The 27,186-nt window shown below is 45.8% G+C and overlaps 2 protein-coding genes and 1 long non-coding RNA gene across 5 annotated transcripts in view; 1 reads left to right on the top strand and 2 right to left on the bottom strand.

Moving 5' to 3' along the window:
• The window catches only part of LOC143984050 (class I histocompatibility antigen, F10 alpha chain-like), a 692,198-nt gene that overhangs the window by 302,578 nt on the left and 362,434 nt on the right, over positions 1–27,186 (bottom strand). The window lies entirely within an intron of this gene.
• LOC143984059 (class I histocompatibility antigen, F10 alpha chain-like) overlaps positions 1–27,186 on the bottom strand; it is a 682,453-nt gene that overhangs the window by 306,130 nt on the left and 349,137 nt on the right. The gene's annotated exons all lie outside the window — the stretch shown is intronic.
• On the top strand, positions 18,597–24,770 carry LOC143984030 (uncharacterized). Its single transcript, XR_013274702.1, has 2 exons — positions 18,597–19,079; positions 23,078–24,770. It is a non-coding gene; the product is annotated as an uncharacterized LOC143984030 (long non-coding RNA).

Here is a 27,186-nt window from a genome sequence, read left to right as displayed (position 1 = left end):
CAAAGTTGTCACTAAATGATATATTGCTCACGCATGCCATGGGCATATGTGAAATGACACCCCAAAATAAATTCTGCTGCTTCTCCTGAGTACGGGGATACCACATATGTGGGACTTTTTGGGAGCCTAGCCGCGTACGGGGCCCCGAAAACCAAGCACCGCCTTCAGGCTTTCTAAGGGCGTTACAGTTTTGAAGGCCATAAAATGCCAAGATGGCACAAACCCCCCCCCCCCCCAAATGACCCCATTTTAGAAAGTAGACACCCCTAAATTTAGGGGTACACTAGTGAGACTAGGTAATAAATGGCGGGTGCCCTGAAACTATAAAAAAATAACTAACCAACCAGCGTCACCTGTAACAGTTATATGGTGATCACTGGTGAAAGGGTTAACTAGGGGGCAATCAGGGGGCTTTATGCGGTAGTATATGGGGGTCCCTGGCGCTATAAAAAGCTGCGGCGAACCTAAATACCTACCTGCCTAACTAGCGTCACCTGTGACACTAATACAGCGATCAGAAAAACGATCGCTTATTAGGCTGGGTTCACACTGGAGCGATGCGGGAACGCCACGAATGCGCGGCGGGTTCCCGCATCGCATGCCTCCCGGCGGCAGTTCACACTGCCCTATGCGAACTGCTGGGAGTGTCAGTGAAATGTTAATGACACCCCCAGATCAGTTCGCATATCGCAGTGCGATCTGCAAACTTGGATCGCATGGTGTGAACACCCATGCGATCCGATTCTGCTGCGGACCAAAAAAAGGGTCCCGTGCGAGTTTGCGGCGGATGCGGCGGGTGCGACACGAATTCAGCCATACTATCTGTATAGCTGAACTCGAATCGCACAGAGATCGGATGTGATTTGCACTGCAGTGCGGTGCGAATCACATCCGTTCTCATAAACCGCTGCAATGTGAACCCAGCCTTAGTGACACTGGCGACGGGGGGTGATCACGGGGTTAAACTTTTATTGGGGGGGTTAGGGGGGTACCTTAGAACTAAAGGGGGCTAACCCTAACTGCCCTAACAGTTATTAGTCACAAATGACACCCGCCGGGTGATCAGGGGGTTAAACCTTTATTAGGTAATAAATGGCGGGTGCCCTGAAACTATAAAAAAATAACTAACCAACCAGCGTCACCTGTAACAGTTATATGGTGATCACTGGTGAAAGGGTTAACTAGGGGGCAATCAGGGGGCTTTATGCGGTAGTATATGGGGGTCCCTAGCGCTATAAAAAGCTGCGGCGAACCTAAATACCTACCTGCCTAACTAGCGTCACCTGTGACACTAATACGGCGATCAGAAAAATGATCGCTTATTAGGCTGGGTTCACACTGGAGCGATGCGGAAACGCCGCGAATCCGCGGCGGGTTCCCGCATCGCATGCCTCCCGGCGGCAGTTCACACTGCCCTATGCGAACTGCTGGGAGTGTCAGTGAAATGTTACTGACACCCCCAGATCAGTTCGCATATCGCAGTGCGATCTGCAAACTCGGATCGCATGGTGTGAACACCCATGCGATCCGATTCTGCTGCGGGCCAAAAAAAGGGTCCCGTGCGAATTTGCGGCGGGTGCGGCGGGTGTGGCGGGTGCGGCGGGTGCGGCGAATGGCTGAACTCGAATCGCACAGAGATCGGATGTGATTTGCACTGCAGTGCGGTGCGAATCACATTCGTTCTCATAAACCGCTGCAATGTGAACCCAGCCTTAGTGACACTGGCGACGGGGGGTGATCACGGGGTTAAACCTTTATTGGGGGGGTTAGGGGGGTACATTAGAACTAAAGGGGGCTAACCCTAACTGCCCTAACAGTTATTACAGTCACAAATGACACCAATGCAAAAAAAAAAAAAAAAAAAAAAAAATGACATTGGTGTCACTGTGACTGGGGGGCAGGGGTAATTGGGGGGGTGATCGGGGGGTAAAGGGGGGGTGTGAGTGTGCCTGGCATGTTCTACTGTGTGTGGGGTGTGTTTGTGCAACTCACCGTTCCACTCTCCTCCGTGTCGGAACGAAAAATACCGACACGGAGGAGAGAATACATCACTTCCTCTCCTGTGTTTACATTACAGGAGAGGAAGTGATGTCACCGGGGATTTCCATTCGTCGGGAGCGATCGCGAGGGGGTGGCCATGAATGAATGGCCGTCCCCTCGTCCGGGATCGCTCCCGAACGAAAGCCGACCGCCGCAGGCACCGGGCGGGGGCCCGATCGGGCCCCCGACCCGCGGGAGGCAAAGGACGTACATGTATGTCCTTATGCCTGCCCGTGCCATTCTGCCGACGTACATCGGCGTGCGGCGGTCGGCAAGTGGTTAAACATACATAGGGATATAATAAACCTATTTCTGATATAAATCTGCATGTAATTATTTTTCTACATGGTGATTATGGGTGGAATATTACAGTTAACCATACCTAGGAACATATTTAACCCATTTCTGATAAGAATATGCATATAATTATTTTTCTGCATGGGGATAATGGGTGGAACATTGTAGCTAAACATACATAGGAACATATTCAACCCATTTCTGATAAGAATATACATATAATTATTTTTCTATGTGGGTATTATGGGTGGAATACTGTAGCTAAACATACATAGGAACATATTTAACCCATTTCTGATAAGAATATGCATATCATTATTTTTCTACATGGGGATGATGGGTGGAACATTGTAGCTAAACATACATAGGAACATATTCAATCCATTTCTGATAAGACTATGTACATAATTTTTTTTTTCAACATGGGGATTATGGATAGAATATTGTAGTTAAACAACATACATAGGAATATATTAAACCTATTGTATTTCTGATATGAATATGTATATAATTATTTTTCTACATGGGGATTATGGGTGGAATGTTGTTTATAAATATACAAAGGAACCTATTTAACCCATTTCTGATAAGAATATGCATATAATTTTTCTACATGGGGATTATGGGTGGAATATTGTTTATAAATATACATAGCAACATATTAAACCTATTTCTGAGAGAAATAAGAATATGCATATATATATATGTATATATTTTGTACATGGGAATTATGGTAGAATATTGTTTATAAATATACAGTACATAGTATAATGGAAATTTGTAAGTTCTGTATATAATTATGTTCTATTTTGTATGTATTGCACACTGCCCTCACCGTGCACACGGCACTAATGTTTTCAATATATGTTTTGCATTCTTTCGAGTCCTGATTAAAATTAGCCTGCCTATGCAACGCCCCTTGTTACCATAAACGTACAATTGTAATATTAATGTGATACCTACGTAATCATGTGTATAAAAACCTTCAAATGCGTCATAATAAAGGAGAGAAGTTATTTGGAAAGATGCTGAGCGTATCTTTTGTGTCTGTTCCCTACTGCAGTAGTTATTATTAATTTGGAGCCAATAATCAGAATGAGGATAGGAGTTGCCTATCTACAAAATATCTATTTCAGGTGGCGAGTGTCATGGTTATGCAGTGATCTTCCTCTGGTTGCTTACCTCCCCTCATGTCTTCTGACTAAGAGGCCAGCCACTTCCACCTGGTGGTTTTTATAACCTCTCCTCTAGCATGGCTCCACCCCAGGCCCTATCAGGGAACCCTATATTAACCTGTGCACTTCAAGCCAACAGGGCTGATCAACTATTGTATATTCATTGTATGTTTGGCTTCCTGGTTGCTGCTTGCTGTGTGCTCTATGTTTGACTCTGTTACTGACCTTGGCGTGTTGTCAACGATTCCTGTCTGCTTGTGACCTTGACCTTTTGCATGTCCCTGACCATCCCTGTCTGCCTGTGACCCTGAACCTTTGGCGTGTACTCTGTTGTTCCTGTCTGCTAGTTGCCCTGACCTCTATCGTATCCCCTTACTATCCTTGTTGTTCCAGCCTGCTGCTTCTTTCTCCTGTAGTCTACTGTGAGCATGAGCTGTGAGACCCTAGGGGTGATCGGTAAGGCATTTTTGGGACGAAGGGTACCTATTTTACTCCCCTTAATCAAACTGTATTGATTGGTGGTTATGTTGTCACTGTCTACTGTCCATCGGAGTGTTATGGATAAGAAAGGGAAGAATAGTGCTGTTCACAGGTATACGTAAGTAAGTAAGGGAATGAAGGGTAAGAGACCCTCAAAAATGCCCAGCGCAAGGAGCGCTATATATGAACCGAAGGTGCGGTTCTGCCTATACTGAGCCCCTAGATTAATAGTTAAGGTGGACAGGGATCCACAATGGGTAACTGGGTTACCATCAAAGTCCACAGGGACTAAGAATCATGCTACAAACAGCTAGAGAAACAGCTATCTATGTGAGCAGGACGGATCAAGGGTGACAAATAACACTAGACAGAAATGGACATTTTGATGTTAAGTTGTGGGATGAATTTGGGGTCAGGCACTACAACTAGTGAAGTCAAGAAACAGTAATGAGTTAAAACAGAATGCTTTATATGTTGTCAGAGAGGGAAGATGGGATGAGCACTATGGCTGCCTGTCTGATCATAGAAGGTACAGTATGTGAAGTATGGTATTAAAATACATTGGATGCAAAGGATATCGGAACAAAATAAGGAAAGCATTAGTTAAGCAAGGAAATATTAAAAGCATTAAAAAAAGGTGAGAGAATGATATGCATGTGTTGTGTACAAATGGGAAAAATGTAAGCAATTTTAGAGAGATATTTGTGTATGTGTGTGAATGCTGGAACCTTTAGTTCTGTCGCTTGTGTGTGTCATGTATGCAGATGTGACTCCCTCCTTTGTGCTCTCATGAAAGAATGTAGCTGGGATGAGAGGTTGGTGCTAAGCTGGAAGGACACCATGCCAATTTCTGTTTTTTAGACAAAACATTTATAACAAAATGTGCCGGGGTAACGAATCTAATAAGCAATGTGATCGTAATTATTTTTGAATCTGTTTTCCAAACATGGTAAAAATAGGATTTTTATATACAGCTTACCTGTAAAATCCTTTTCTTGAGAGTACATCACGGGACACAGGAGCTCATTACATAGTGGGTTATATAGGCACCTCTGGTGATTGGACACTGGTTAACCCCAATTAAGGAGAATTCCTCCTCTATATAACTCCTCCCATATGGGAGGCACCTCAGTTTTGTAGCAAAGCAATAGGAAACCACATAAAACCCAAGAGGTGCGGGAGCCCTGTGTCCCGTGATGTACTCTCAAGAAAAGGATTTTACAGGTAAGCTGTATATAAAAATCCTATTTTCTTGATCATACAACCTAAACTACAGCCTGCAGTACACTGCGCCCAAAGGCGATATCCTCTTGCCCTCTGACATCCACCTGATAGAATCTGGTGAATGTGTGGACTGATGACCAAGTTACAGCCTTACAGATCTGAGCCAGGGAGGCCTGGTGATGCACTGCCCAAGAAGCACTTACAGCCCTAGTAGAGTGCGCTTTCACTTGAAAAGGAGGGATTTTTCCTTTAACACTATAGGCCTGAGAAATAATCTGTCTAATCCACCTTGAGAGAGTGGATTTTGATGCCGCCTGGCCAGAGGCGGACTGACAACTCATGGGGCCCCCGGGTAATAGGAGATTATGGGGCCCCCGGGCAATAAGAGAAGATTATGGGGCCCCCGGGCAATAGGAGATTATGGGGCCCCTGGGCAACAGTATACACACACAGACACACAATATACACACAGTATACACACGCAGAATACACACACACACACACTGAAAAGGTACTGGAGAGGCGGGGCAGCTATAATCTTGGGATTTAAAAAAAACACAAATTTTTACATACTGTCCCTGGTTTTATTGAGGCTGGCAACCCTGATGGGGCCCCTTAGTGGCATGGGGCCCTCGGGCAGTGCCCGAGTGTCCGAATGGTCAGTCCACCCCTGCGCCTGGCCCTTCCTAGGGCCTTCTGGCAAAATAAATAAGCAATCAGTTTTCCTTATCTGAGCCGTTGCTTGAAGATAGATACTGATTGCCCTAACCACATCCAAAGTGTGCAAAGATTCTTCTTCTGCGGACTGTGGGTCTGGAAATAAAGATGGTAGGATTACATCTTGATTCAAATGGAATCCCAAAACCACCTTAGGTAGAAAGGACCTGTTGGGGCGCATGACCACCCGGTCCTTATGAACAATTAGATACGGCTCTTTGCTGGAGAGAGCTGCTAGTTCTGACACCCTTCTAGCCGTGGATATGGCTACCAAGAAAACCAATTTTTTGGTCAAAAGAACTAATGAAGCCAGATGCAAAGGTTCAAAAGGTTGCCCCTGCAAAGCCAAGAGAACCAAATTCAGATCCCATGGGCATACCGGAGGTTTGACTGGCGGCCTTATCCGCATAGCCCCCTGGATGAAAGCCCGCACCAGGGAATGCGATGCAAGTGACTTCTGAAAAAATGTCACAACCATTCAAGACTGCCTATACTGATGCTGAGTGACTGTCCTGTTATGTTGACTGACTATCCTCTTCCTCCTCAATGATATCTTGGAAGAACATTTTTTGTTCTGGGTGATGCCACCAGCCCAATCTTTCAGGGGCATGTGATTACAATTTTCGATGCAATGCTTTGCAGCAGGGCTCATTCCTGCACTCCAACTAGAGCAGGCATGTCCAAAGGCTGGCCCGCGGGCCAATCGCGGCCCGTGGCCCGGTTTTGAATGGCCCACCTGGTGTGCTGCGGGAAGAGGGCTGTATGTGTGTGCGTGCATGTCTGTATGTATGTATGTATGTGTATGTCTCTATGTATGTATGTGCGTGTATGTTTGTATGTATGTATGTGTATGTCTGTATGTATGTATGTGCGTGTATGTATGTATGTGCATGTGTCTGTATGTACGTGTATGCATGTGTCTGTATGTATGTGTGTGCATGTCTGTATGTATGTGTGTGCATGTATGTCTGTATGTGTGTGTGTGCATGTATGTCTGTATGTGTGTGCATGTATGTCTGTATGTGTATGTGCATGTATGTCTGTATGTATGTGCGTGTATGTCTGTCTGTGTATGTATGTGTGTGCATGTGTGTCTGTATGTGTGTGTGCATGTTATTCTGTATGTGTGTGTGCATGTATATCTGTATGTGTGTGCGTGTATGTATGTATGTGTATGTCTGTATGTATGTATGTGCGTGTGTCTGTATGTATGTGTATGCATGTGTCTGTATGTATGTGTGTGCACACATGTGTCTGTATGTGTATGCATGTGTCTGTATGCATGTGTCTGTATGTATGTATGTGTGTGCACGCATGTGTCTGTATGTATGTCTGTATGTATGTGTGTGCATGAGTCTGTATGTATGTATGTATGTGTGTGCATGTGTCTGTATGTGTGTGCATGTGTCTGTATGTATGTCTGTATGTATGTGTGTGTGTCTGTATGTGTGTGCATGTGTCTGTATGTATGTATGTCTGTATGTATGTATGTGTGTGCATGTGTCTGTATGTATGTCTGTATGAAGTTGGGGGTGGTAAAAACAGCTTAACCATGTGGTTTTACTTCCCCTCCAACAAGCCCTTGGTTCACATCTGCGTGGCTGCATGCTGCATGCTGCGTGTAGGGCAGCCCATTCATTTCAATGGACTTCCCTACCCACAAAAATGCAGGGAAAGAAGTCCCTGAGCTTTTTTTTTTTTTTAAATTGCACTGCACCAAAAGCACCCCACGTTTTCCAATGTGTGGGGTACCATTAAAATTAACGATACCCCTAAAGAGCAGAGCATTCATCTGTGTGTCGGGAACGAGCGTGGCAAAGGCAAGAGAATTCTTGTTGGGCAGTGTATTAGTGCTCGAACGACCGAATTTTAATAGTGCAAAGAATGTCAGGCAAAATGGTCGGCCCTCACACATGTTCACTTCATCAAATCTGGCCCTCTTTGAAAAAAGTTTTGACACCCCTGAACTAGAGTATCTGGAAGAGGTTGCAGTGTCGTGGCACCAGCACCAGTGCCTAAGGCCCAATTTTGAAGCCCCTGTTTAACAGGGGCATGTAATTACAATTCTTGATATAATATTTCACAGCAGGGCCCGTTTCTGTGCCCACCAGTAACTGTGAGGACTTATAGTGTTGTGGCACCACCACCAAAGGCCCAATTTTTCTACCACTGTTCAACAATGGCATGTAATTACAATTCTTGATATAATCGTTCACAGCAGGGCACTCCAGCGCCCACCAAGAGTCACTTTGAGGGCTTACAGTGTAGTGGCAACACCAACACCTTAGGCCCCCATTTCTGCAGAGCATATAGGGCAGGCCTCTACTTTCAAACATCCAACTTACAAACGTCTCCTACTTGCAAACGGAAGGAGACAACAGGAAGTGAGATGGAAAAAGACGGATGGCAAAAAAAAATTATACAGGGGTGATAACCCTTCCCTATGTTTTCCAAAAATCTTAAAAATAGATTTTTTGACTGGAGCTACACTTTAAAAATGTACCAGTCAAAATTACAAACAGATTCTACTTAACACAACAAACCTACACAGTCCCTGTCTTGTTTGCACCGCCTGTATACTGCTGTTATGAGTATATAGGGCCTGGGGGCGCCACGCCTTTCCTTTTTTTAATATGGGTACGGGGTTCCCCTTAATATCCGTACAAGACTCAAAGGGGCTGGTAATGGGCAGGGGGGGCTACCCATGACATTTTTCTCAATGATTTTCATCCATATTGCTGGAACCAGATATTACATTAAAACGGCAAGCAGTTTTAAATGACTTTTTTTCCGTTAAATGTCAATATGTGCAGGGACTGTTCTCAACACGAGAAACACGTGCCACTTCACAGGCATACTATAGACCCCAGGCACAATATTTAAAAGAATATTTCACTTTTTTTTAATCGTCATTAAAATCAGTTCTCCCAAAAAATTTCAGTTTTAAAAAAAAAAGTCCCCTGGGGCAGGAGCCAGGTCCCCAAACCCTTTTTAGGACAATATCTTGCATATTATCCATTAAAATGAGCACTTTTTATTTCAAACGTTCGAGTCCCATAGACTTCAATGGGGTTCTAAAGTTCGCACAAATTTTCGGTCCTTTCGAAAGTTCTGGTGTGAACCGGGGGGGGGGGGGGGGGGGGGGGTTCGGCTCATCCCTAATGGTGAGTTGAACTATTTATTTTTCTATAACAATGTAATAATAGAAATAATGTGTTTCAATCATCCTGACACCATAATAACCATGGTGCCGTGATGATTGAAGCGCCAACATTGCGCCATTGCTCCGATAAATTGCCCCCAAAAAACGTATTTTCTGGCAGTGCCCCTCCCAAGACTAGACTCTGGATCCGCCACTGGGTGAGGGGGGCCCCATGCAACATTTTGATATCGGGCCCTGTGATTTCAAGTTACGCCCCTGCATGGGAGCCAATTCAAATGGATGTGCTGCAATGCCCACACAAACGCGGCTCACAAAGCAGCATACAGTAGCTGTGAATCTGGCCTCAGTGTAATGTTTGTGACCTGTATCCTTGCACCTGTTGTTCTTTGAGCATTCCTTGTGCCTCTGTTTCCCTGTGTACCTCTCTGCCTTACTGCTCCTCTGTGAGTTTAAAGTGGTTGTAAACCCTTATAACACATTTTGACCTACAGGTAAGCCTAGATTAAGGCTTACCTGTAGGTCCAAGAAATATCTCCTAAACCTACACGGTTTAGGAGATATTTGCCGAAAGACAGGCACCGCTGTCTACAGTGCATGCGCCGTAGACAGCGGCGTGCAGGTGCACTGAGTGTGCCGCCATCAATGGCGATATGCCGCGCGTGGCGGCTCCCGTGCGCATGCGCCGGAGTGACGTCATCGCGGCTTCGCAGAATGACAGCGGTGGAGCAGCGAGACCCACCGAGAAGATGGATGCGCCGGACTACAGGGGACAGTGGTGACATCGCTGGCTCCTGTGTCAGGTATGTGACACATAATGGACTACTAACCTTTGCGGGGAATGAAAGAGGAAGTAAACTCATCAGGGTTTACTTCCTCTTTAAGGTCTCATGCAAACGGGGCATTCGAAAAAACAAGCTCCAAAGCCACTACCAATGGCAGGAAAAAGCGGCTGTAAAAACATGCATTTAGTAGTTTTTGCATTGGCTTTAATGTGCGTTTAGCTGCACTAGCTTTTAGCAGCATTTCTCTGCCTCTATTTAAAATCAATGGTTCCCTATGGGCATAGAAGTAGCACCAGAAGTCGGATCATGATGATCTGACTTGAGGCTCAGCCTGTGTGCTGAGGATCTTAAAGGGGAACCCCTTGCCAAAATGAAAAAAAAAACTGGCATGGGGTCCTGTGACAGACATGGGTGTCAGATCCCTGCCCTTCCTCGCCAACTCATGATGAAGGACCAGCCAACCTCACACCACGCTGTCACTTACATAACAATGCCACTCTCAGCTGTGCCCAGCACAAAGATTTTCCAGCTCGCGGTACCACAATCTAGGTGCCAGCAGGATGAGAGTGATTGGCACTGGGCTAATTATGCAATTAACCCTTTAACTACCACCACTGACATCTGTTTAGGAAGGGTCAGGACTTCCATCAATTTAGGCAATACCAATTATGATTTCAGAATAAGCATCTGCAACACATACAGCCACCACAGACAGGTCTACTGCCTTATGCCATACACACTTTCGAAAATTCGGTCAGCAAAAGACCGATGAGAGCTTTTGGTTGGAAAATGCGACCATGTTTACGCTCCATCGGACTTTTGCTGGCCGAATTCCAGCCAGCAAAAGATTGAGAGCATGTTCTCAATTTTTCAGTCGGACAAAGTTCCTATCCGAAAATGTGATCGTCTGTAGCAATTCCGACGTGCAAAATTCCTATGCATGCTTGGAAACAAATCGGCGTATGCTCGGAACCATTGAACTTCATTTTCTCGGCTCGTCGTAGTGTTATACATCACCGCGTTCTTGATGGTCGAAAGTTCAGCAAACTTTTGTGTGACCATGTGTATGCAAGGCAAGCTTGAGCGGAATCCTGTCGGAAAAGCCATCACATCTTTTTCCAACCAAAATCCTGATCGTGTGTACATGGCATTACTCTAAAACAGCGCTCTTCAAGAGGCAGGTTCATTTGACATAAGAGTTGTATGGGGAGCTGAAACATGGGTTTCCCAACCTTTCCAAGGGATTCTGGGTTCCATGTGCCCTCCCGGCACAGCTTCCTTCTGGGATGACAGCCATGCAGACCAATTTGAAGCAGTATGCAGCATATGGTCTAAACACTGACAGGCTGACCCCCCCACATCTTCAACCTCTGCAGCAATGCTGGCAGCACTCATACGTCTATTTCCCAAAGACAACCTCTGGATATGACGCTGAGCACGTGCACTCAACTTCTTTGGTCGACAATGGTGGAACCTGTCCTGTTATATCGCTGCATGGTCTTGTCCATCATGCTGCAGCTCAATTTCAGGGTCTTGGCAATCTTCTTATAGCTGAGGCCATCTTTATGTAGCGCAACAATTCTTTTTTTCAGATCCTCAGAGAGTTCTTTCCATGAGGTGCCATGTTGAACTTCCAGTGACCAGTATGATAGAGTGAGAGCATTAACATCAAATTTAACACACCTGCTCCCCATTCACACCTGGGACCTTGTAACACCTAATGTGATACTAATATTTGTGTTTTCTTCTTCACGTAATAGATAACTTTGCTCCACTGCTTAGTGTGCATGGCACCACCTGCTGGAGAGACTTTGTAAAGATGGACATGTGATTTCTGATAAATTGCATAACTTCACATGACAGTTGAGTGTTGTCATCAACCTGTTGAGGACAGAGAAGTCTTATGCTGCCACCTACTGATCTAATGTAGTACTGCAACAGCATCTCTACCCCAAAATAAAAATCTCTTTTTAAGCATTTAGAGAAGAGTTGTTTTTTACACTGCCTGTGAGGTTGTTTACATTCATGCCTGGTACATGACACCGGGGAGGGAAAATGGCTAATTGGGCCCAGTTTGGACATTTTCACCTAAGGGTGTACTCACTTTTGCTGCCAGCGGTTTAGACATTGATGGCTGTGTGTTGAGTTAGTTTGAGGGGACAGCAAATTTACACTGTTTTACAAGCTGTACACTCACTACTTTACATTGTAGAAAAGTGTCATTTCTTCAGTGTTGTCACATGAAAAGCATACCTCCCAACTAGGAATGAGCTCAGGCGTGTTCGCACGGAACACGTGCAGAGGCCGCCAGGAAGTGGGTGTAGTGCTGCGCTAATCACAGGTTAGTGAGACATTGCCCGATGTGCAGCTGCAGAGATCGGGCAATGTCTCACTGCCTGTGATTAGCGCAGTGCTGCGCCCACTTCCTGGTGGCCTCTGCACGTGTTCCATGCGAACACGCCTGAGCTCATCCCTACTCCCAACATTTTGAGATGAGAATGAGGGAAACCTACTAGCAAAGTATGAAGGCATAGGACACACGCCCTGCCACACTCCCTTAAAGGAGAATTAACCAAAAAATAAAAGGTTAATTAAATCCACAAGGGCTTTTTTTACCACTACTATTCCTTTATATTGGCTTTTAAAATGTAAAAAAATGCAGCAATTTATAAACTGGATGAAAAGTTTAGCACTGGGAAACACCTTTTGAAAGCTAAAAAGTGCATTTTATATACAACTATATAGATGAGACCAAAATGAGGGACAAATGAGGGGGAAAGAGGGACATTGCTCCAAGTCAGGGACAGTCCCTCAAAATCAGGGACAGTTGTGAGAAAAGATAAGATAAAATATTTACAAAAATGTGAGGGGTGTACTCACTTTGGTGAGATACTGTACATAGATACAGTACACAATATAAAGAATGCTCCCACACATACACACAGTACACAATATAAAGAGCGCTCCTACACATAGACACAGTACACATTATACAGAGTGCTCCCACACATACACATAGACACAATATACAGAACGCTCCCAGGCATACACGTGTATATAGACAGCTGCTATTTGTGTTTTCTTCTTCATGTAATAGATAACTTTCCTCCACTGCTTACTGTGCATGGCGCCACCTGCTGGAGAGACTTTGTAACGACGGACATGTGATTTCCGATAAATTGCGTGTCTTCATATGACAGTGGAATGCTGTCATCAACCTGATGAGGACAGAGAAGTCTTATGCTGCCACCTACTGATCTAATGTAGTACTGCAACAGCATCTCTACCCCAAAATAAAAATCTCCTTTCAAGCATTTAGGGAAGTGTTGTTTTGTACACTGCCTGTGAGGTTGTTTACATTCATGGTACCTATCATAGAGTTCTTATTAAAAACGGATTCTTCCTGTTAAGAGGCTGTTTCCTGCCCTTGCTAAAAGGTCAGGATATCCTTCAAGGAGATATATAGATATAGATATATATATATATATATATATAATTATGAATGTCTTATAGGAAGTGAAAGAAGAGAGTATCCAGACACATGCTTTGCAAGCCAGGAGGTGCAGCAGGCTGAAAAGGGACAATATAGCCAAGTGTTACTGCACTGTGTAGCTCACTCTTTGTTATATTATTATCACTCCTGTGTGAGACCTGTGTGGGAATCAGAGATATCTGTTATAGGCTTCTATGATTCACTGAAACTTTCTATTTGCATACTGCAATATACTTGGGCTTTTCTCAAGTGTATGAGAGCAAAATATATATATATATATATATATATATATATATATATAGAGATTGTAAGCTCTAATGAGCAGGGCCCTCTAGTCTCTCCTGTATTGATTTGTATTGTAAGTGTACTGTCTGCCCTCATGTTGTAAAGCGCTGCGCAAACTGTTGGCGCTATATAAATCCTGAATAATAATAATAATAATATAGTCTAGCCAAGCCCATACCTGACTGTAGGCCATTCCTGGTGTACAGTTTTTAGTAACCACAGGCTTTGTTTTGCTAATCTAATTGTACAAAATGTCTGGAAGGCCACCAAAGAGAGGCAGACACCCACAGGCCACTAAAAGAGGGCAAGTAGGCTCTGTGTCTACAGCCAATAGTGCTGGTCGTGGACACAGTGCATCCTCAGCACGTGGCCGTGGGGCAGCTGGCCGTGTTGAACTACAACATGCAGAAGAGTTGGTAAAGTGGATGATCAAGCCGTCCTAATCCTCCTCATCCTCTGTCACTCAGGCTCAGGGTACTTTGTCTGAAAAATGCAGCTGTCAAAGTGGCCTCTCCCATCGGCTCAATGCCATCAGTCACTCCTTCCCTAGCCCCACCATCATGCCCTGAGGAGTCCCCCGATCTGTTCGACCACAGTGTAGGGTACATGCTGCAGGAGGCTGCGCAGCATTTTGAAGGCTCTGATGATAATACCCAGGTTGAGGATGAAGGCAGTAACGTTAGACCAGAGAGATGGGGTGCCCAAGAAGGACAAGAAACTGGCAGTCATTTTCCCCCAGCTGCAGCATACTGCCAGGTTTGCTCCAGTGGCAAGGAGGGAGGGAATGATGAGGTCACTGACTCTACGTAGGTGCCAAATAGAAGAGAGGAGGAGGAGGAGGCATATCAACAATGCATGATGCCCTCCAGGGCCTGCTTAGGGGCAGGCAACCAACTGCATCACACCGTAGAGCTACGCATGTGCAGGGTGCTGCTGGCTCATTTTTCCAAAAGTTCTTTGGTGCAGTCCTTTTTTGAGATGTGTGCAGCAGATCGCATCACTGCTGTTTGCAACATATGTCTGAAGCGTATCAATCATGGCCAAAACAGCAGCCGCTTGGGCACCACATGCTTGACTAGACATATGTCGAGCTCCCATGCAGTCCATTGGCAACAGTACTTAAAAGACCCACACGAAAGAACAAGGCGGACCTCTCCTTGCTCCTCATCAGCTGGGATCTCCGACCCCACTATAACTTCAGTCCTCTCAGAGACCTGCACTGAGAGGAATGAAGGTTTATAATTAGGTGTCCCAAGCACTTGCGGGCAATCTGCTAGTGGTACACCAACATCCGATTGTAGCAGGCAAATTTCAATACCCCGTGTCACGGTCGGGAGTGAGGCCGAAATGCTGAGAGGGCTCCCCTTGCGGCCGAGCGCAGCACAACCCTGAAGTTGACACAGGGATGCAGTGCCCACAGTAGCACAGGTTGCCAGGTAGCAGCAGCAGAGGTTAAGTACTGGGTAAGTAAGTCTGGGTGGCAACTGTGCAAGGAAATCCGAGAGTAGGCAGCGGAAGTCCAGAGAATGGTCAAATACAGGCCGGGATCAGGTGCAGGGAGCAGATCAGGAACGTCGGGTACAAGCCAGGAGTCAGAGCCAGGAGAATAACAGGAACAGGTCAAGCAAGCCGGGTCGGTACACTGGAGGTTGGATAACAGGAAGCACGGGTTCAGGTTCACAGGAGAGCTGACGATAATCCAGCAATGCGAGACTGTCAGGCGGTCGTTTAAATGGGCGAGATGACCGGGTCACGTCGTGAGCGCGCCGGAGCGATCGTACGTCTACGTCGAGTACGGTGTGTATTTGCGGCATCCCCGCGTATGCCCGCCCGGTTAGACGTAGCGTCGGTCGTTCGTCTAGAAACTACTCTGCGTTTACGTAGGCGCTGACGCGCGCTAACACGAACGTACCTCGTGAGATTGCGGCTATTTCCCTGACAGTGCCTCCCCCCAAGGGGCAGCCTCCGGATGCCCAACCGAGCCCATTTCTCAGGATACCGGCTGCGGAACCTGTGTAAAAGTTTAGGAGCATGTACATGATTGGCAGGCTCCCACGAGTTCTCCTCAGCAGAATACCCCTTCCATTTAATTAAAAACTGGATGGTCCTACCTCTCCGACGACAGTCGAGGATGGATTCGACTTCGTATTCGGTTTCTTCACCAACCTGAACTGGAGGCGGGGGCACTTCTTCTCTTCCTGAAAATGGACTAAAGGTAACAGGTTTAAGGAGGGAGACATGAAATATAGGATGAATTTTAAATGATTCAGTCAAAACAAGTTCAAAGGCTACGGAATTAATCTCCCGTTTGATCTCAAAAGGACCCAGAAATTTAGGTCCCAGCTTCCGGGAGGGACAAGGCAGTCTTAGATTTGCTGCTGAGAGCCACACCTTATCCCCTGTCTTGAAAGTGGGGTTGACTCTCTTCCTCCTATCATACTGCTTTTTGTATTCCTCCTGGGCCCTTCTCATGGTGTCTTGAAGTACTTGATAGTTTGAGTGAATGAGATTTACTCTGTCCTGGACTGCCGGGACAGATGATTCAGGAATGGTGTTAGGCAGGAATGAAGGGTGGAATCCGTAGTTTGCCCAGAAGGGTGACTGGTTGGTGGAGGCGTGCACAGAATTATTGTAAGCAAATTCCGCACACGGTAACAAGGAAACCCAATCATCCTGGGAGAAGGAGCAGAAGCATCGCAGGTATTGTTCCAAAGTTTGATTGGTCCTTTCGGTTTGTCCATTACTCTGTGGATGATAGGCAGAAGACAAACATATTTTAATTGAGAGCAATTTACATAGTTCTTTCCAAAATTTGGAGGTGAATTGTACCCCTCTGTCTGATACAATGCTATCAGGTACCCCGTGTAACCGGACAATTTCTCTTATAAAAGTCTTTGCCGTATCTAGAGCAGAGGGGGTCCCTTTTAGCGGCAAGAAATGCGCCATCTTGGACAGGCGGTCTACGACCACCAAGATGGCCGTAAACCCTTCAGAGGGAGGTAGTTCCACAATAAAATCCATGGAAATTTCCTTCCATGGTTTCTCCGGGACTGGCAGTGGCCTTAACAGACCCCAGGGTCTGGTGTTAGATCCCTTGCTGCGCTGGCAGATGGTGCAGGAATCTACGTAAACCTTACAGTCCGCCCTTAAAGTAGGCCACCATAGGGACCGCCGTACAAGGTCCGTCGTCTTCCGTACTCCAAAGTGGCCTGCAAGTTGGTGGTCATGGAAGGTCTTCAACACTAGTAACCTGGCTTGCTGGGGAACAAAAATCTTGTCCTGGCGCCATAGAAGCCCTCCTTGGCTTCTCAGGGAGGAAACTTCGGTCTCCGTACACTGCCTAGTAGCCAGTTCGATAGAAGACCTTAGGTCTGGTTGTATCAACAGGAAATTTTGGGGAGACAAAATTGTACTGGGTGGGGCTCCTTCTGGGGTATCCGGAAACATCCTAGATAAAGCATCCGCTTTGCTGTTCTTAGATCCTGGGCGGTAGGTGATATGAAAATTGAATCTTGAAAAGAACAAAGCCCATCGGGCTTGTCGGGGTCTCAAACGTTTGGCCGTACGGAGATACTCCAAGTTTTTATGGTCCGTAAAAATTAGAATGGGATGAGCGGCACCTTCCAGGAGGTACCTCCATTCTTCCAGAGCGGTTTTGATCGCAAGAAGTTCCCGGTCCCCTACATCATAGTTCTTCTCTGGAGGACTCATCTTCCGGGAGAAAAAGGCTACAGGATGTAGTAAAGCTTTGGGACCTTGACGTTGGGATAGGATCGCCCCGGTAGCCACCTCCGAGGCATCAACTTCTAGCACAAAGGGCAAGGCAGGATCTGGATGCTGCAGGATGGGTGCAGAGGTAAAAAGGATCTTGAGCTGATCAAAGGCGGACTGAGCTGTTGGGGACCAGTGGAACTTGGTGTGCTGGCGAGTGGTCAGGGTGATGGGGGCTACAATGGTGGAGAAACCCCGTATGAATCTTCGGTAGAAGTTTGCGAACCCGATGAACCTCTGTACACCCCTTTTGTCAGAAGGAGCGGGCCAATCCAGGATAGATTTCACCTTCTGCGGGTCCATGGCAATTCCACCTGTGGTAATAATGAGTCCCAAGAAATGGATAGATTCTTTCTCAAAGTCACACTTCTCGGCTTTGGCATATAACCCGTGAGTTCTAAGAATACATAGTACTTTCTTAACATGTACCCTGTGAAGTTCTAGTGAGGTTGAAAAAATCAAAATGTCGTCAAGGTAGGCGACAACAAAGTGGTCAAGATGCTCCCGAAAGATATCATTGATGAAATGCTGAAAGGTTGCCGGGGCATTACATAGTCCAAAGGGCATGACCAAATATTCAAAGTGACCAAATCTTGTTCTGAAGGCGGTCTTCCACTCGTCCCCTTCCCGGATACGGACAAGATTATAAGCCCCACGTAGGTCGAGTTTCGAAAAGATACGTGAGGTATGGAACCTCTGGAGGAGTTCAGGGATAAGCGGAAGAGGATACCGGTTTTTGAGGGTAATATTATTTAATTCCCGATAGTCCACACATGGTCTTAGGGTCTTATCTTTTTTCTCCACAAAGAAGATACCTGCTCCGGCAGGGGATGAAGAGGGACGAATGAATCCTTTGGCCAGGTTTTCGTCAATGTATTGTCTGAGAGCCTCCAGTTCAGTCTCTGAAAGGGGAAATATCCGACCAAAAGGGATGGAGGCCCCAGGTAACAATTCAATGGGGCAGTCATAGGGGCGGTGTGGAGGTAGGATATCGGCTTTCCTCTTGTCAAACACGTCTCTGAATTCCTGGTAGACTGTTGGTATGTGAGGAGCCGGACTGGGTACAGGTTGGACAGTCAGACAACTGGGCAGGTTGCGGGGGACGAAATCTAGGCAGTGCTGCTGGCAATAGGCAGATGAGAAGGAAACCACCCTTGAGGGTGATAGGATCAGAGTTCTAGCTTAAGTTATGAGTTGACATTATGTGTACAAAATTGCTGTGTTATAAGATACGTATTGTGAAAAGTGTAAAGTCACTCAGACTACGCCCATCTGCTGACCACACGATGGAGAAAGGCTGTTTACTCCTTATCTGATATTTTTGTGTTTTTTCCCTTATTATGGTACTTTTGTTTTACATGATTCATCATTTTTGTGTGTATATAAGAACTGAGAAAACAATACACTTTTGGCCATTCAGCTTGGATTTGGGCTACAGAAAAGGTCTCCTGTATTTCATTTCTATCAGAAGCATAAGATTTGAACTCAGCATTACAAAGAGGAAAAGCAATTGGTTTGAGAATTGCACTTAACATTTTGGCGCCCGAAGAACAAGGACCTCATCAATGATCCTACAAGAGGTGGACGAACGGAGCTGACGGAACCATAACACTGGGGCACTTCGGGAACCACAGACCACAAAGCCTGGCCAGGTAAGAGAAAGCCTTTATTTCTCTTTATACTCTGAGCTTCCCTGATTTGTGCCTTTAGTCAGTTCTGTCAGAAACGGGTCTCCACGCAGCATATTAACTGCAACCTCTGTAGGGGTGAGTCTTGAACTATAATACCTTTGTTTTGCTGATAATTTGTTGTCTGTCTGTCTTGTTGAGAAAGTGAATGAGCCTTGTCAAGGATGGTATGAGTTAGAAGGGGATTGCCGAACTAAGCAACGGAATGCGCCCTTTCGGGGGGGTCTGACGCTTATGCTTAACCTCACATCTAATTCATAAACCATAGGCGGGTTGAGAGTATAAGCCCTGTCTGCTCCATAAAGCAGGGATAAGAGTGCACGAGAGGGATCCCAGATACGGGAGGGGGAATAAGGTCTCCACAAGCCCGGAGATCTAGTCGGATACCTGGCCACTTAAAGGAATGCTTGTATATGTTGTAGCCGTCAGTCTGGTCATAATATTTGTCAGTTGGCTAGCATATAAAGTAATTCGATTTCAGAAATCTCATCCCGGGGAGGTTTTTTAGTATTCTAGCATCCTAGGAGGAAGGCAACGAGGAACTGTTGTAGGGTCCCGCATACACACTTTTTTCTTTTTTATTTTGGGACATATAACAGTGTCCCACACGCTACCTAGGCACGGACTGTTAGAATGGGTCAGAGGTACACAAAACCCCGTCAAGGAACTGTGGCCCACTATACGGTGCCACAGATAATTAAGAACATATATGGGAAAGATGAAGCACAAAATTTAAAAACCATACTTCATAAATTTAAGGTAAAAGGAGCAGCGGGTTTAGACCCAGACGTATGGAAGGAAATAAAAAGGGACAGACAAGGAGAGGTGTTAGAGAAGCAATGGATGCATCAGGTTCAGCGCTTAATTAAGGTCTCTTATAGAGCAAAAGAGGAGGGGTGGAAATATAACCCAGATTGTGATGGTTGGGACATGAAGGATAGAAGAACAAAAAATGCTGAGGCTCTGGTTGACCCCAGCTCAGCCATTCCACCCCATACACTGACATAGAACATAAACCACATAAGATATATCCTTCACTCCAAGGCAGGGGATGGGTTTGTCAGGTTTGTGGAACACAAAACCCAGAATGGGCAATAGAATGTGTGCATTGTGGGGCAGAAAAACCTCATCCAGAAACTGTAGCCCCCGTACGCACTGATACACACATTGTACAGGTAAATAATCCGGAATTTGGACAAGTAGCCCATCCAAATGCCCCACCTACTGTTACTCGTAGGATGCAGATAAGGACCTGGGCACCATGGACACCAGACGCCCTTATGGCACTAATACAGAATGCCCCAGACCCAGTAGCAAAACCAGCAGCGTTTTGTAGATTTGTAAGACAGTTGATGGATACACATGATGCAACATGGCAAGACGGGGAAGATTTGTGTAGACATAAAATGACTCCTACTCTGTTTCAGCAATTTGTGACAGAAATAGGTCCGCACCGACCTATAGACCGGTTTGACGCAGACGGCAACCAACAGGCAGGACACGCCTACCTCAAGGAATGGCGCATTCGCCAACCCTTTATTCACAGGCTCTACAAACAGTGCTAGAGGAATGGTTACCTCCAGACTCTTGTGTATTGCTACAATATGTGGATGACCTATTGCTATGCTGTCCAGATAGGGAAACATGTCTCCATGCCACTTTGGCACTTTTGCAATTCTTGGCAAAAAAGGGTTGCAAGGTTAACAGGAAAAAGTTACAAGTGTGTCAGGAAAAAAAGTTGTCTTCTTAGGACATTGCATATCACAAGGAACAAGACATCTCACAGACGAGAGAGTACAGGCGATAAAGGGAATCTTACCCCCACGAAATTTCAAACAATTGCGTATGTTTCTGGGTATCGTGTCATATTGTAGACAATGGATACCCCACGCTAGCTCTTTGATGCAGCCATTATACGATTGTTTGAAAATTGTGCCGTATATGCTTACAGAAGTAGCTTATGAGTCGTTTGTCACTTTGAAACAGTTGTTGATTTCTGCACCGGCTCTAGGTATCCCCGATTATACAAAGACATTCCATCTATACATTGCTGAGATCACTGGACATGCAACAGGAATTTTGACACAGTCACATATAAAACAAAGGCCCGTTGCTTACTTCTCAGCAGCTCTAGATCCAGTGTCCAGAGGTTCACCGTCCTGTGTACGGGCGGTAGCAGCAGTGTCAATAATTATAGATAAGTCATCAGAAATTGTTCTAGACAATCCAGTTGTAGTGCACACCACACATGACATACATGCAATCTTGTCTCAAGTACAGCCCAAACACATTTCAATGGCTAGGCAACTAAGGTTACAGTGTACTTTACTTTTACCTCCAAATGTCACTTTTCAGCGCTGTACAACTTTCAATTTGGCCACCTTTTTGCCTCTTCAGTCACCAGATTTGACAAGGGGGAATAAGGAGGAAGGAGATGAGGAAACTGACACTCTTCTGTTTAGAGAGATAGTTGAACACGACTGTTTTCAGCTCATGGAGCAAGAGACAATGGGGTTCCCTCATGTTATAGATACACCAATTTTAGACGCTGAGCACACTTTGTATATAGATGGCAGCAGATTTGCTGATGATAAAGGAAGATATCACACAGGATATGCAGTAGTAACTGATACACAGGTGATTGAAGCGCAGCCCTTACCAGCCCACATGTCAGCACAGGAAGCAGAATTAAAAGCTTTAGAACAAGCCTTAGAATATTTACAAGGACAAGAAGGAAATATTTACACTGACTCTGCCTACGCTTACGGCGTAGCGCACGATTTCGGCCATATATGGAGAGCTCGAGGGTATCTGACAGCAGCAGGCACACCAGTAAAGCATGCGGAAGGAATAAAACGGGTTTTGACACATCTTCAAAAAGTTAAAAGGGTAGCCATCTTGAAGATAGCGGCACACACAAGTGCAAAGACAAGGGAAGCAAAAGGAAATGCCTTCGCAGATTTAACTGCGAAACAGGCAGCTCAGAAAGAGATGTACCCTGAGACAGTGGCAGTGGCAGAGGTAAGTACAGTAAAGCCTTCATGGCAACAGTTGAGCAAGCTACAGGAGCAAGCGGCGGACAGGTGAAAGAGACAAGTGGGTAAGGATGGGAGCCCAAATTGACCCTGACAATGTATGGAGGGCAGGAGGTAAAGTATGCCTACCGGCGTCTCTGTACCCAGCCATGGCCACGGCAATCCACCTACCTACCCATGTCAGTTCCAATTCCATGTATAGAATTGTGAACCAAGGATGGCTAGCACCAGGATTCAGTAGTATGGCCAAAAACTACTGTGCAGCATGCCAAATCTGTCTCCTGAATAATCCAGGACAAAAGGTAAAAACGCCACAAAAACACCAAGCTCGGGCCCAGTACCCCTTTCAAAGGCTGCAAATTGACTACATACAGTTGCCAAAAAGTGGCCCCTTTGAATTTGTACTTGTGTGCATCGATTTATTTTCAGGCTGGCCAGAGGGATATTTATTAAAATCAGCCACGGCAAAAGCCACGGCTAAGAAACTGATCACTGAATTAATACCAAGGTTTGGATTACCTGAAACAATAGAATCAGATAGAGGGACACACTTTACAGGTGAAGTAATGCAGAATGTGATGACCATGTTAGGGGTTCAACAGAGTTTCCACACCCCTTATCACCCACAGAGTTCAGGATCAGTAGAAAGAGTAAATGGGACAATAAAGCTAAAAATACAGAAAGCCATGCAAGAGTTAAACAAGCCATGGCCAGAATGCCTGCCTTTGGCTTTGTTCTCCATAAGATATACCCCAACAGGAAAAACAGGGTTGTCTCCATATGAGATACTTTTTGGGAATGCACCTAGATTAGGTTTATACTTTCCACAGAGTATGCAATTGCAATGTGATAGTTTGACTGCATATGTGATACAATTGCAACAGCATCTAACCAAGATCCACAAGAGTGTTTATGCTTCCATTCCAGATCCCAACTCTATAGCAGGTACTCATTCACTTAGCCCCGGAGATTGGGTCTATGTAAAGAAACATACCAGAAAAGCTTTAGAGCCACGGTTTGAAGGACCATATCAAGTACTGCTGACCACTCCCACATCGGTCAAGTTGGAGGGAAAAGCAGCCTGGATCCACGCATCACACTGCAAAAAGAGTCCTGAACCGAGAGAAACAGAATGACGATCTTTCTAACTATGATGATAGTGCTTGAATGTTTTCAAATGTTTGTTTACACATGGACTCCCGGTATCAATGTAACAGTTCATGAAAACAGTACTGATCTTATATGGACAAATCAGGATAAGAGTATAACGCAATATCCTTACTATGAATGGTATACTGTAGGAAATTTCACTGTAACAGGACAGGAGGGTCCTTTTTACATGATGCACAATGTGGATTCACCAGTAGTGTGGATAAAAGCTAAGTCACAAGCACAAGTAAACATAACTTTCCAGTGGAAGGACAATTTACCATCACCCTTTAATAACACACCACATAAATGTCATAAGTTAGGTCCATCTGAAACATGGAGGGAAGTATTTGACAAAACACAAATGTTACTTTCTACCCCAGATTCCCAAATCTACAGGAACCTACAGAAGGGAAAGGGTCCCAGACCAGTAAGTGTAGGAAACAGATTTATGGAGATAGGACCACAACATATTTGTTTAATTACAAATGATCAGGGAACTATGGAAAGTTTAAATAAAACAGCTCCCTTTTCAGGATGTGTAAAGAATGTTAAAATGCTTAAATGGCAGAATGAAACTTTCCTTTTTGAACCAGATGCACATAGAATATTTAATCAAGAATGGACGGTAGATAACCTTACTGATACTACCCCTTTCATAATATCATTAGAGCCCTTACAACAAATCTTAAGAGAGTCTGAAATACTTAGAAAACACATAGGAGACACAGGAACATACCCTTCAAAATAATCTAATATCTGCAGTTATAGATAAAGGAAAATTAATACATTTATCCTCACAGATAAGAGATGAAACTACCCACCATTGGTACGATGTTTTCAGTGGATGGTCTCCTACCGCCACTACTATACTTAATTGGATGTTGAGTCCTATACTAATACTTATGTTTGCTTTTGTTATAATGACAATTATTAATTGTTGAGAATTCAAAAGAAAGTTAAAAGAATGAATAGGGATGCCCTATAGAACTCTGAGTTTGGGATTATGAGTTGACGTCACCCTTCTCTTTGATTCTCTTTGCTTTTGAGATGCTGATATGGAACTGGGGGATGAGGACATTGTTCTCCTCTGACAACCCGCGGTCAGGGATAGTACTCAGGAAAGTATTGGCTATAACTCATGAGTAAGGACCCAGAGTTGGGAGAAGGATGATGTCAAAGGGGGAAAATGATAGGATCAGAGTTCTAGCTTAAGTTATGAGTTGACATTATGTGTACAAAATTGCTGTGTTATAAGATACGTATTGTGAAAAGTGTAAAGTCACTCAGACTACGCCCATCTGCTGACCACACGATGGAGAAAGGCTGTTTACTCCTTATCTGATATTTTTGTGTTTTTTCCCTTATTATGGTACTTTTGTTTTACATGATTCATCATTTTTGTGTGTATATAAGAACTGAGAAAACAATACACTTTTGGCCATTCAGCTTGGATTTGGGCTACAGAAAAGGTCTCCTGTATTTCATTTCTATCAGAAGCATAAGATTTGAACTCAGCATTACAAAGAGGAAAAGCAATTGGTTTGAGAATTGCACTTAACAAGGGCCAATCGATCTGGGGGTTGTGAGCCTGTAGCCAAGGGATCCCTAGGATAACGGGGAACATCGGGGAGCTCAGTACATCAAATTTAAGGAATTCCCGGTGACCCGAATCGGTGAGCGTCAGGATGGGACTAGTTTCCTTGGTGACATGACCAGAACTAGGCAAGGAGCCATCGGCCAAACGGACGGTCAGTCTCTGTTCCTTGAGGTTCAATGGGAGAGCCAGACTCCGAGCCAAGGTTAAGTCCAGGAAGCAACTACAGGCTCCAGAATCGATAATTGCTTGTAGAGGGACTCTGCTGCCTGCCACCATCAATGTGACTGGAAGAGTGATGTGAGCAGAAGCTGACTTTGCTATTTGAAGATGAGATGGGGTGCGTGGGACTGGTTTACTCGGCCTTGTGGGGCAGTTGTTAATGAAATGTCCCGACTTCCCACAGTAAAAACAAAGGTGTGCCTGACGGCGAAGAAGTCTCTCTTCGTAGGTTAAAGCGGGACGGGGAATGCCCCTCAGAACGGGGCCTACTGCTGGGTGAGCTGAAGGTGGGGCCTGGATGGAGCAAGTAGTCCGAGTGCGTTCAGCCTGACGTTCCCGTAAACGCCTGTCGAGCTGGATGGCGAGTAAGATGAGGCCCTCAAGAGTAGTGGGGATCTCCAACCTGGCCAACTCGTCCTTAAGGGCTTCGGACAACCCCATACGATACTGATGTTTCAGTGCTGCTTCGTTCCAGCCGGAGTCAGAGCTCCAGGTTCGGAATTCTACCGAATAGTCCTCTGCAGGTCGCTCACCCTGGTGAAGGGCGTACAAAGTTGCTTCGGCTGTAGCTGTCCGGAAAGGATCATCGTACAAGCGAGCCATGGCTTCAAAGAACAGATCCAAAGTCTCTACGTAAGGGCTGCATTGCTCCAGCAGGCCATGGGCCCACGTCTGGGGATCGTTCCTCAGTAATGAAATGGTGAACCCCACCTTGGTTGCTTCTGAAGAAAAGGTCTGAGGTTGCAGGGAGAAATAGAGGAAACATGAGTTCTTGAAGGATCTGAATTTCCTTCGGTCCCCCAAGAAGCGTTCCGGGGCTGGGACTCGTGGTTCTGGGGCAGCTGAGATAGTAGAAACAGGAACTTGACCAGAAAAGGTGGGTGGTTCTAGCGGGTGTTGCAGGCGTTCCTTCAGCCAATGATATCTCTCACGGAGCTCCTGAATAGCTGGAGTAAGGGCTGAAAGTTCTTGTAAAACGGCCTCCAACGGGGAGTCACCTCTGTCGACCTCTGACATGGCTGGATTATACTGTCACGGTCGGGAGTGAGGCCGAAATGCTGAGAGGGCTCCCCTTGCGGCCGAGCGCAGCACAACCCTGAAGTTGACACAGGGATGCAGTGCCCACAGTAGCACAGGTTGCCAGGTAGCAGCAGCAGAGGTTAAGTACTGGGTAAGTAAGTCTGGGTGGCAACTGTGCAAGGAAATCCGAGAGTAGGCAGCGGAAGTCCAGAGAATGGTCAAATACAGGCCGGGATCAGGTGCAGGGAGCAGATCAGGAACGTCGGGTACAAGCCAGGAGTCAGAGCCAGGAGAATAACAGGAACAGGTCAAGCAAGCCGGGTCGGTACACTGGAGGTCGGATAACAGGAAGCACGGGTTCAGGTTCACAGGAGAGCTGACGATAATCCAGCAATGCGAGACTGTCAGGCGGTCGTTTAAATGGGCGAGATGACCGGGTCACGTCGTGAGCGCGCCGGAGCGATCGTACGTCTACGTCGAGTACGGTGTGTATTCGCGGCATCCCCGCGTATGCCCGCCCGGTTAGACGTAGCGTCGGTCGTTCGTCTAGAAACTACTCTGCGTTTACGTAGGCGCTGACGCGCGCTAACACGAACGTACCTCGTGAGATTGCGGCTATTTCCCTGACACCCCGGTTGCTAAACCGGTGAAAGAAATTCAGTCTCAGCCATCCACATGCTCAGCGGCTGAATGCTAGCTTGGCTAAATTGCTAGCACTTCAACTGCTGCCTTTTCAGCTGGTAGACTCTGCCCCCTTTTGAGAATTTGTGGAATGTGTACCTCAGTGGCAGGTTCCTAAATGCCAATTTTTTACTCGAACGGCCATTCCGGCTATCTATTGACATGTGGAAGGCAATGTCTTGGCCTCGCTGGACAGGGCGGTTAGCAATAAGGTGCATATTACCGCTGACTCATGGTCCAGCAGGCATGGACAGGGATGTTACCTTTCTTTCACGATGCACTGGGTAACCCTGCTGGCAGCTGGGAAGGATGCAGGACAGGGTGCAGTATTGTTGGAGCTTGTTCCACCACCACGCCTCCAAAATGC

Source organism: Lithobates pipiens, unplaced genomic scaffold (genome assembly GCF_037356315.1).
Source record: "Lithobates pipiens isolate NorthernLeopardFrog02 unplaced genomic scaffold, aLitPip1_a1.2 Scaffold_1, whole genome shotgun sequence".
Taxonomy (NCBI): Eukaryota; Metazoa; Chordata; class Amphibia; order Anura; family Ranidae; genus Lithobates; species Lithobates pipiens.
The sequence above is the reverse complement of the archived record's forward strand: the minus strand, read 5'-3'. Positions and strand labels throughout refer to the sequence as shown.